Raw genomic sequence first — 13,340 nt, 5'->3', positions numbered from 1 at the left:
CTCCATTACAATTGCAAACAAGAAAGGGGATATGAGATCACCTTGTCTTAGGCTTTTGGCAACATCAAAAGGTAGAGTAGTCTCTCCATTAACCATAATAGTGTAGTTAACAGTTTTCACACATTCCATTGTCCAATTCACAAATCTTTCTGGGAATCCCATTTCAGTCATGACTTGCTCTAAAAAACTCCATTCAACTGAATCATAGACTTTTTGGAGATCAATTTTGATCATGCATCTGGCAGAAATGTTCTTCCTTGTATAAGCTTTGACTAGATTATGAGCTAATATAATGTTGTGTGATATCCTCCTTCCAGGTATGAAACCAGATTGAGCTTCACTTATCACTGATGCTATCACTTGTTGTATTCTGCCAGCTGGGACTTTAGAGATTAACCTGTACAACATGGTGCAACAAGCAATAGGTCTGTAATCTTTTATTGTACTAGGATTGACCATTTTAAGGACCAATGTGATAGAGGTACAATTCACTGCTTTATACTATTTTCCAGTACTGAAGAACTCTTTCACTGCTTGACTGACTTCATTGTTGATAATCACCCATGCCTTCTTGAAGAAGTAAGCATTGTAGCCATCAATTCCTGGTGCTTTGTCACTGTCAATAGCACATAATCCATTATAGATCTCTTTGTCAGTCACCTCAGCACATAGAGCAAGTTTCTACATTTGTGATAGTTTTCGCCCATTACTCATGATCATTCTATCAATTGCAGGCAGAGATTGAGCTGCTGATCCGATTAAAGATTTATAGAAATCTACCACTTCCTGCTTTATGTTGTCAGGTTGAACAAGTTTATCTCCCATGATTGATACAAGTTCATTTACTTGCTTTCTCTGACTTCTTTCCTTCATAACATCTGCAAAATACTTGGTATTAGAGTCTCCCAGTTTGATCCACTTAGTTATTGCTTTCTGCCTTAATACACTTTCTTCAATAAGGGACCACTTTTCTAAGTTCTGCAATAAGCTTTTCTCTTCTTCAATCAGATTGTCATTATATGCTGTAATTATCTTCTGTTGCACCTCCTCTAAGGTTGTTCTAGCTTGTTCAATCTTCATACTAATAGTTCTATAGTGCTCAGTGTTTAGGGTCCTGAACAAAGGCCTTAACCTCTTCAATTTTATCCAAATTTTCTTCATTTTGCCCTCAGCGAAAGATTGATTCCAGATTCTTTCTATAATGGATATAAAGCTTTCATGATCTGCCCAGACATTAAAAAATCTAAAAGGTGTTTTGCCAGGTTTGGGAGCTGAGGAAAGAGTTAATAGCATTGGACTATGATCAGATATGTATGGCAATCCATATTTAGTAGCCACATGACCCTACTGCATCATCCACTCATAATTGCCAAAAGCTCTGTCAATTCTGCTGCTGATCCTTTCTACACCATGTTGCTTGTTTGACTATGTGTAATAGTCACATGTCCATGCCAGTTCATTCAGAGTTAGATTAGCTACACAGTCAGCAAAGTCCTGCACTTCTGTATATGTAATGGGGTTGCCCATCTGCCTGTCATTGGTATGTAGGACTGCATTGAAATCCCCACATAGAAACCATGTTTTTGCGTTTCCTGTTGCAATGTCCTTCAAACCACTCCATAATTGTTTCCTTTGCTCTATGGTATTGTAACCATATATAGCTGTAATTGCACAATCAATTATTCCCACCCTATCTTGTACCAAATAATGTATGTATTGAGCTGCAACACTTAGGATAGTAACATTATACCACTGCGAGTCCCAAGTAAACCATATCCATTTATTTGAAGCATCCTGATAGTTGGTAGCATAGTTCCACCCTGGCAGTATATTTGATATGATTTTACTAGCATTATGTTCCTTAACTCTTGTTTCCACTATGACTGCTAGTTTTATTCTTTGGTTACTAATATATTTTTTTAACTCTTTTTGTTTATACCTCTTATTCACCCATCTAATATTCCAAAATATCCACTTCATCAGTAAGTTAGCCTACCTCTTCCTTTATCAGGAGGTACACTACTCAAACACCATGATCCTTTAGTCAATGGTCCAAAAGAATTCCTCATAGCAATGGCTGATAAAGCTGGAAAATTTGTCATATCCAGTTCAAACCTGTCCTCTATAGCTTTGCCTTTGTCCATTGAGTTTTCCATTATGCTCTGTTGCTGAGATAAAAATCTTAGTTTTTTCCTATGATAAAAAATATTAGTTTTTTTTCTATTTATTCTTTATTATTGATTTTACATTATTCAATACCTAATATTATTACATTGTCATGTGAATTTTTATTAGCCTGTTTGAATTTAATATCTATTTTTACCTCACTCATTCTAATATAATATAGATAAAAATTAAAATACTTTCTCATCTCAAATTCAAATAATTTTTATCATTATATTTTCTTAATTGGATCATATTTTTAAAAAATTATGGTATGCTTTCAAACTTAAACTAACTAAACTCAATTCAAATATTAATCATAGAAAAATATTTTCTTAATTGTTTGAACACATTATATCTAAATGTTGTAGTAATATTTACGTATAAAATATTCGTTTGCACGATTTATCAATATTAATATGAATTTATTTTTCTTGTTATTAAAATATCTTTTGCTGATTATTTAATTTTTCTCTTACCTTATAATTAATTTGTATATTTTATGTAAGATCTTATTTTGCTGCTTGAATTTATTTAGTTTTTAAATTCAATAAATCTTTAATATCTTAAGTAATTTTTAGTTTTATTTTATATTTTAACTTACTCCAAAGTATAAATAGTCATAGGTTTTCTCAATTTTCGTCTTTATATATTATTCTTTTTCTATTATAGTTTTTAATTAATTTTTCACCTCCATATTTCTAGCTAACATAGAAGAAAATTTATGAGTGGATCAATATATAGATATATATAGATATATAGATTATATTTGTCTAGATCTATTTAGATTATGTATAAGATTCATTAAACTACCTCCATTAATTATGTGTTTCTATATATAATTTCTAATTATTAATGTTGTCCTAAAATTACCAAGTGGCTTCATTTTAGCTTGCCACTTGGCTTAACCACATGCTTCACTACTCTCCTTTTAATATAACTAGTATTAAAACATGCGCGATGCATGGATCGTATTAAAGAATTATAATACTAAACATTTCAAATTGTGATCTTTGTTATTTGAGCATTGATCACATTGCTTTGAAAAATAAAAATTCAACCTCCATTTTTATTTTCAACATAATATATCTAATAAAAAATTCTATATGAAAATTTTCTATTATTCTATTTTTTTATTTTCTAAATTAATCATTAATATCTTCGTGCATTATCTACTTACTTCATTTTTTAATTAATTCAAAGTATAAATGTCCTCATATTATATCTATCTCATTAGTTGTGCATTTTTTAGATCTATCGTAAAATTTTAATTAATTTTTCGCATTTAACATTTTTACCTATAATCAAAATAATATCATATTTAGTACTAATTTGTGATATTGAATTTGTCCAGATTAAAAATAAAGAAGTTATTTTGTTATTTTATTATACATCTACTAATATTTTTAATAATTTTTAATTTTGTATTACTTGGCATAACCAATTAAAACTTTCTTCTCTTTTATTTCAATCATAAAATGTAGTTCACAAAAATTAATCCGAGGGAGAAATCACACAAATATTTTCTTTACTATCTTAATATATGTCAACAACATAAATTTACCTTGTCTCTTGTATTGAGGTCAAACCAGTTAATAAGTAAGCTCTAAGAGTATTGCACCATCAGAATTATTTGTTTCTGGGCTAGTTTTCAATTGATAAGCATACACAAAGATTCAAAAGTTAAAGAAGTATTACAAAAAATATCTATTAATAATTTTTGGGATTCAAAAAATCATATTACAACTTTGTGGAAATAATGGTCTTAAAACATGCCTGAATACATGATCAAATTAACATATGCATAAGCACATGAATAATCCTAATCCAGCACTATTCAAAGACATACAATTTAACAACCTCGTTAAAAACAATCGGAACCAAGATATCATAATTAAGTGATATGACAATTTCGAAATTGAAATCTTAAAATTGTAAACAATCTCTTAAAAAAGTATTAACATACCTTTTCTCGTAAAGGATACTTGTTAGTTAATGTTCAGTTCCCACATTGATCCAATTGTATTCATTTACCTTTGAAAATCTAGAAAGGTCAAATAGTTAGATGTTCTATATCATTTGTTTTACAAATAAAAAATTCAAATAAAATAACGTCTGAAACACTATTTATAAAAAACGAAGAGTACTCACATAAAATACGCTTTTAATTGAAATTTTTTTACTTACCAACTACTACAACATTAACTCGTGATTCTATTCTCATACTGTGATGACCTTTTAGGTCATCACTTGTGTTGTAATGAAATTCTACGTTTCGAGGCCTTAAAAACCTCCCTTAGCACCACCTCGATTTGTGTGCGCAGTCCGGACGCGTAGCCGGAAAGCTTAAATGTGAAAATATGTGAAAAATGATAAGTTTTGACTGTAAAATGAATAAATTTGACTTCGATCAATGTTTTGGGTAAACAGACCCGGACCCATGATTTGACGGTCCCGGAGGGTCAGAAAGAAAATATGGGACTTGGGCGTATGCCCGGAATCGAATTCCGAGGTTCCAAACCTGAGAAATGAATTCTTAAAGGAAATTATTTAAGAAAAATTGAAATGAAATTTGATTAAAACATGATGGTATCGGGCCTGTATTTTGGTTCTGGCGCCCGGTATAGGTCTTATATATGATTTAAGACATTTCTGTGAAATTTGGTGAAAAACAGAGTTTATTTGACGTGAATTGGACTTCCGGTTGAGGAGTTATGAACTTTGAGAGTTCTTGATGAAAATATTGAGTTTTGAGGTTTAATTCATGATTTACATGTTATTTCGATGATATGATCGGACGAGTAGGTCCATATGATGTTTTTGAGTTAGTATGCATACTTGGTTTGGAGTTCCGATTGCTCGGGTGAGTTTTGGGTAGGTTTCGGGATGTTTTAAACTTAAAACGAGAAGTTGCAGGTCTCTGAACCCACCAGTGCGGTCCGCAGTCGACCTCGTGCGGAGCGCGGTGGAGGCTGTGTAGTCCGCGGTCGGCTTTGTGCGGTGCGCGGTGGAGGCCTTTGCGGCCGCAGTCCATTTCGTGCGGTCCGCACAGGGCACTAGACCGCAGTACCCTCAGGAAGGCTTGTGCGGCCGCAGTCCATTTTGTGCGGTCCGCACAGGGGGTCTGAGAGGGGTATAAATAGACGTGATTTTCAGTCATTGTGCATTTTTCAAAACCCAAAAAACATAAGAGGCGATTTTTCAAACAACCTTTCTTCTCCAAATCAATTATAAGTCATTTTTAACTAGTTTTTTTTTAATCATTAACGTCTTTTAACATGATTTCAACTTCAAATCAATGATTTTTATGGGGGAAATTGGGTGTTTCGGGTAGAACCTAGGTTTTTCAAAAATTAGGGATTTGGACCTCGATTTGAGATCCGATTTCAAAACAAATTACATATTTGAGCTCGTGGGGAATGAGTAATCGAGTTTTGGTTCGAACCTCGGGTTTTGACCACGTGGGCCCGGGGGCAATTTTGACATTTTGGGTAAAAACTTTGGAAAACTCATTTTTTCATGCATTCAAATTGATCCATTTAGCGTTTATTGATGAAATTAAGTAACTTGTGGGTAGATACGAGCGAATTGGCGGCGGAATCAAGGGATAAAGCTATAATTGAAATTTGAATTGTGTTCGAGGCATCGAGGTAAGTGTTTGGTCTAACCTTAGCTTGAGGGATTAAGAGTTGTGTCTTATTTGCTACATGCTAATTGTGGAGTACGACGTATAGGCAAGGTGGCGAGTATCTATACGTTGGTGTCAAGCATGCCCGTGAGTCTTGTATTATAATTGTTATGACTCTGTTGTGGTTTATTGCGCTTCATATGTTGTTATCACCGTTGTTCCCTTGCCGGGAAGTTTGTTCGGTGTTATTGTTCCCTTGCTGGGATGTTATTGAAATATCATTTTTCCCTTGCTGGGAAGTTGTTATATTGCTCCTGTTCCCTTGCCGGGATTCCCTGTGATTATTGTTGGCTTGTAAATCGGAGCGGGCGGTACGCCTACCACAAGGTATAATGAAATGGGAGCGGGTGGTACGCCTACCACAAGATATAATGAAATGGGAGCGGGTGGTACGCCTACCACATGAAATGGGAGCGGGTAGTACGCCTACCACAAGATATAATGATATGGGAACGGGTGGTACGCCTACCACAAGATATGATGAAATGGGAGCGGGTGGTTCGCCTACCACAAGATATGATGAAATGAGAGCGGGTGGTATGCCTACCACAAGATATGATGAAATGGGAGCGGGTGGTACGCCTACCACAAGATATAATGAAATGGGAGCGGGTGGTACGCCTACCACAAGATATAATGAAATGGGAGCGGGTGGTACGCCTACCACGAGATACAGGAATCGGGATCGGGTTGCACGCCTGCAACAAGATGTGAAAAGAAAATGAAATCTGCCTTTGTTTTTTCCTCATTCTTGTTAGTGGTTGATTTTGATTCCTTCATACTTCCCTTGATGTTTTGTTTTACCTGTTATTCCCCGTAGCATGTTTTCCCCTCCTATCTTTATTTGGTTATTTCTGTATTTCTTTTCCGCCATATATATATATAACTGCACAGGTTTATCTGGAGTCTGGTCCTAGCCTCGTCACTACCTCGCCGGGTTAGGCCAGGCACTTACTAGCACATGGGGTCAGTTGTGCTGATGCTACACTCTACACTTATGTGCAGATACCGGAGCAGCACTGGGTCAGCAGCAGTAGCTGGGGAGCCGACCTTCGGTCCACCGAGATTTCGAGGTAGTCCTGCAGGCATTCGCAGGCCCGACGTCTCTTCTATCAGTTATTTTGTTCTGTTATCATTGTATCCGAGACAGACAGTGTTCCTTATTTCAAACGTTTGTATGTAGTAATCATAGATAGTCCGTGAAAGTTGTGATACCAATTTCTAATTAGAGGCATATGTTGATTTTCGAATTATTTTGGTTTATTTTGTTTAAGTTTTCCGCTTAATCTCATATTCCGCTATTATTTAAATATTTGTCACCTGTTAAAGCAAGTTGTTAAAGGGATTAAAACAAAGAAGTAAAGAATTTTCTAAATTTCGTGGCTTGCCTAGCTTCTACGAGTCGGTGACATCACGACTCTCGAGAGTGAAAAAATCCGGGTCGTGACACATACATAGACTACTTGATAACCAAATCTCATAGATAAATATCTGCAAGAAGATTCAAATTTGCAAAATCGAAAACTAATTAGAATACATTCACTTTTATAAACCATCAATATCGCAATTCATGATTCAATTTTAAAGTTCAATTTTTATCTTTAACAATAATATATTATTGAAAAAAGCAAAAGTATTCATCTTTCCTAGAATCTCAAAATTGCATTTGGAACATAATCATACCAATTAACCTCAAAATACTTCTTTCAATTGATTTGGATTCTTCACCATGTAAGAGGTTGCATCACTGTGGCCATTCGTTGCTTCAATGAATGGACTTGAAAAAATCTGAAAAACATAAACACTAAATTTTATGATCAAACCAAAAATCACAATAAGAAACTTAGAGTAGGAAAATAACAATCTCTAGTAATTTTGCTACATCTATGACACGAACATATTTAATTGCCTTCTCTTGATTAGTTTGGCCACTTTTAATTTGGACTTCTTTGTGATCTTGAGACTTCTAGGTAATCTTAGTACTCCTTTCTTCCTAAAATAAGAATTAGACTTGAATCTTTTTATTTTTGCCTAATGAAAGATTTGCCAAAAGTATGTTTTCTGCCTAACTTTCCCCATTTATATAGTAAATTTAAAATATTTTTAAATTTTATCCTAAAAATTTCAAGTAACCTTTTCACTACGCTTAATATGAAGCTTGACTATCTTTGAAAAATATGAAAGCTATAAATATAAATTACAAATCAGTGATCATTTAGTTTTTCATGGCAACATAATCATATATAATCTAACATGTTTCGAAAAAAAATTCCGTCCATTTTTATGACAACATGAATTTTTTTTATATATTTTTCTCATTACCTAACAATTTGGCGAAAATTGTATATTTCAAAAGAAAAAATATAAGAATCTCTCTTGCCATTCTCTTAACTATATTAACTCAAAGCATTAATTCAAAAAATTCGGAGAACCTTTGCTCAACAGGAAAAGGTATTTGCATAAATTTTACTTAAAGCAATAATATAAAAGATATATTAGTTTGATACAATACAAATAAAAAATAAAAAATAATATTTCAAAATCAAGGAATGTTAGATATGAACTATTGATTCTGCCTTGGTTTAATAGTACTTATAACCTGTTATCTAATTAATGCTTACTTTATTTTATCTTTGGAGGAAACCATGAATATTCATTTCCTTAATTAAACCATGAATACGTTATTTTCTCTAATTAATACTTACTTTAACTCATCACTTAAATTAAATCATTTGTCATATAATATTACTCTAAATATGGTAATTATAAGTTACAGAATATGCAATTCCTCATAGATATATATTTTAACTATTAATTAGATCCAAAAGAATATCTATTAATAAATTTTTTCATTGTTATACAAATAGAATCCAACAAATAGATTCCATAAAATTGCTATGTGGCTTCATTTTAGTTTGTCACTTGACTTAATCACATACTTCACTACTCTACTTTTAATATAATATAGATATATATATATTTTTATACAATAATAAATTTAGAACAAATCAACCGAACCTACACCTTCAGTAGAGAAAGAAGCACGAGAGTATTGCCAATATATAATATGTAGTCACACAAGTTTATATTAACATGCATCCGATAGAAAAAAATAAAATAAATATAACAAAAAAAATCAACCAAACACAATCGTAAATAGAGAAGGAAGCGCTAGTGGCGAAACCAGAAATATTTTCAAGAGTATTCAAATTTGAAAGAAGTAGAAAAAGAATTTCGACAAAGGGTGTTCAATATAAGTTTTATATATCTAAAATCAATATTTTACTTATATGCACAGTATAATTTTTCGTAATTTTTCAGCGAAGAATGGTCAGTTGACCACCATTTGCTCAAGGTGGCTTCGCCCATGCTAACCACATAAATAATCTAATACAATTATTTTGACTATGATACTAAATACGTCTTATAAGCATGTGACTTGTGAATAATATGAATCATATTAGTAAATAAATTCATTGAAGAATATGAATCCTAGTATGCACAGTATATATCAAGTTATTACAATTCTATCCGATATGAAAAAATTCCTTTTGGAGAAATATTCAATATTAAGGCCATAGAAGTACGTTAATATTTCAGGGATAATATTTGTCGTTCAACATTTAACATAAATTATTCATGCTTTTATAATAATATAGATAGATAATTATATTATTACACATCTGTCTTCATATTGTTGCAACATATTTATCAGTTGTAGGGTTTATATAATAATATTATCTACTATTTCATGAAAAAATAAAAAGAAGATAAATATTTTAAATATAAGTTTTTTCCTTATTTTTTTCAATTTTTTCAAGTACTTAAATAATTAAATTGTAATTCAAGAAAAATAGGAGAATTTGGATGGACTTGAATATATGAATATCCAGTGTATTTACATGTTCATAAATTAATATTATTTACATGTTTCTTTGCATCGTAGTTTTTAAGTAATATTTTTTTATGAAAAATTATATTTAATATTCTCCGCGTGGGTGTGAATACTAGTAACAACTAATAATCTTTGAGGGTATTTGGATTGGCTTAAACCTGCTTTTATGCTCAAATAAGCTAAAAGCAATAAGTTAGGTTACCCCAATTTTTTTTTTTTTTTTTATTTTTAGCTTAGAAGTCATCTATCTTTAACCAAATATTTACCCTTTTAACCCTAATAATATTTCATTATTCCAAAAATGTCCTTCACAACAAAACCCAATTTTACTCTATTCTCCCGTTCTTCTCCATTTCTGCGTCTTACTCCATCTTGTATTTCTTCATTTTACTTTTTTTCTTTACCATTCTTCTCCAGATGGTAATGATTCGTTTGCTTCCCATTTTTAGTTTTTTACTAATTTTTTACTACTTTTAGTTTTTTATATCAGTAATCACACAACTCAAAGTTAAGTCTTATTTTTAGGTATATAAATAAACCTTACTCCTCACATAAATTGAAATTGAGTAGGTTGCATTGAATTTTTTGTCACGACCCAAACCAATGGGCCGCGACGGATATCCGGTGTCCTTACTCAACCGAGTACCAATTTAACGTGTCTTTCTCATTACATCAACATAGGTAAATGGATCAGAAGGGTCGTATGAAATAACAAGAATAAACATAAGGGAATACTCAATATAGGACGACCCAAGCTAATATAAAAACTTATACATGTGACATACGGGCCTATAAGGCCAAAATGAGCACTCGTACACTAAACATAGGCCGACAAGGTCATACAATCTTTCATATACATGACATCTGTCTACAAGCCTCTAAGAATACATAATTGTCATAAAGATCATGACAGAGCCCCGTCATACCAATCAATACATGTCTAAATCATACTAACCAAATAAGCAACTCCGGAGCAAATGAAGCGCACTAATATCTTCCGCTGAGCTGATAGCCTACTTGGAGGACTCTCGACCTGTCTATCGGGACCTGCGGGCATAAAATGCAGCATCCCCAGACAAAAGGGACGTCAGTACAAATAATGTACTGAGTATGTAACGAATAAAAATCAGTAAACAATATACACAAGAGAATCATGGAGTAAAAGACTCAAAATGTATATCTGAATAGCTCATGAATCATTTAATATTATAATGTCATGCATATACGTATAAATATCATACCATGTATGGGTATATGTGTTCATAACATCATCAAGCCTCTGAGGGCATCCCATCATATCATCTCGGCCACTGTACGCAAATCATCAACGTATACTAGTTGATCAGGTGGTGGTGCGTATATAACGCCGTTGTTGCGGAAGCCAAATGTATATAGTGTGAATTAGTCATAACTACTATACCAAAATATATGGCAGCCACCAAATAATAAATAAGACAATAAAGCAACAATAAAAGGAACACCAGAATTTACGAGGTTCGGTCAATTTTGCCTACTTCCTCGGACACAACCAATATTTTATTCCACTCCAAAAATACAAGTGAAATAATACTAAAGAGAAAAGATACAAATGCCTTAAGAAGATAAAAAGGCAAATAAGATATGTGTTTAAATCCTAAACATTAGGCCTTCTTTTATAGGGTGAAGTACCAACCAAAATTGGTACTTCACCGATGTGGGACTTTGGCACAACAATCGTAACCTTTTTCCATATCCCATATACATATATATACGCGTATATAATGTCATCTGGTCATGAGTCAATGTACTTGTATAAATGAATGCAATGCATCAGAAGTACGTCTATAAAATCTCTTGGAATGTCATAAGATCATTATGCCTTTGATTAATATCATGAAATAAACTCTTTATCAACTTACGCATTTTCTGAGACCCATGAACAGATGAGAGAATAATAGGACACATGGGGAATCAAGAATATAAGAATCTCTTGCATTTCTATGAATAGAATCATTTATGGAAGTTGTGCATTTTCTCGTTTCGTTTGTATCGTATGGATCATGCCAAAAGGAAAGAAGGGATAGCCTTAACATACCTGAGTTGATCCTCTTGACAATCCCTCTAACACACGTCAATTGCGACAAAACACGTAACGGCGGATCGAAGTAGGAAAAAATCCGCATAATATTCTTGAGAAAGATTGTACCGTACTTTCTTAAAATTGCATCTCACGCATAATCGGATCTTGTATGAAATTTGCTGAAGCTCATCCATCACTTAGTGAATATGACCATCTTCAACTTGAGAATTTAGAAAAGCCTTTTGTTGTGCTAATCATGTCACCATTCTAACTCACTTCATATTGTAGGATTCATATCTCCTTGCAAAGCTTATCATTATTTTGTAGAGACAAAAAATGAATTAGAATGATTTTTAAGTCTTTAGGTGTGTGCCCACACTTTTGATGACTTAGCCAAACTTTTCTCTCTCTATATATATTTTGAGGCATAAGATATTTGCTAATTTTCTACCATTTTAGTTTTGAGGAATATGTCTGCATTTTGGATTTTTTGGGTTCTCCCGGTCTCCATGTTTGCTTGTATAGCTTTTGCTCAATCTCATCTGAAAGTTTGCCCCTTTTTTTCCTCTCATATTCTGAATTCCATGCTGTTGCTTTTGTTTATATTTACTGTTTTTGTAGTGTAAATTAGTGGTGTTTCATTGTGGTTGAAATTTTATGGTTTTTGAGTTTCTACCTAGAAACATAAAGGAACGAGGGTAGTTTTAGTAGCACATAGTTGTTGAGAAATGCCTATATAATCTTCACCTAAGTGGGCGTTTGGACATAAGAATTGTAAAATTCCCAAAGAAAAGAGAAAAAAAAAATTTAAGTGAAAATGGTAGTTGAAAATTAGAAATGTGTTTGGACATGAATATAATTTTGGGTTGTTTTTAAAATTTTGTGAGTGACCTGAGTGAAAATTTTAAAAAACGGTTTTTTGGAGTTTTTCAAATTTTCAAAAAATTCCAAAATTCATCTTCAATTGAAAATCGAAAATTTTATGGCCAAACACTGTTTTTGAAAAAAAAGTAAACTTTTTCCGAAAAAAGTTTACAAAAAATCTTATGTCCAAACGGGCTCTAAGTATATCTGTGATTTATGAATTTTGTACTTGTATTGGACTATTGCTTGCTGAAGCCTTCTTGTTTGTTTTTTTTAAAAAAAAAAAATCGCAAAACTGAATTTAAGTTTTTAAAACAACCAAAGCTACCGAAGACATTTTGTTAGTGTTTAAATTATTAAAAGCCTATCAAAGATAGACGAATTAAATAGTTGGCATTAGGAGAATTAGGATTACTGAGGACATGGCTCTTGATAGGGAATTATGTAAGTCGAGCATTAAGGTTGTAGGTTAGGGGAGAGTGTGAATATTTCTACAGCACAATAGAGTGAGACTATCCAGTTAGGAGTTAGACTAGGAATGTCATTGGTCATCTATTGATGCAGGACTTTACCTTCTAGTTGTACTATACCAGCCATCTATTTCGTATTTCGTATTTCGTATTTCGTATGTTGTATTTCATATTTCATGTCTCTTGTATATTGTTGTTATT

This window comes from Nicotiana tabacum, chromosome 21 (assembly GCF_000715075.1).
Source record: "Nicotiana tabacum cultivar K326 chromosome 21, ASM71507v2, whole genome shotgun sequence".
NCBI lineage: Eukaryota > Viridiplantae > Streptophyta > Magnoliopsida > Solanales > Solanaceae > Nicotiana > Nicotiana tabacum.
This window is presented reverse-complemented; position numbering follows the sequence as displayed.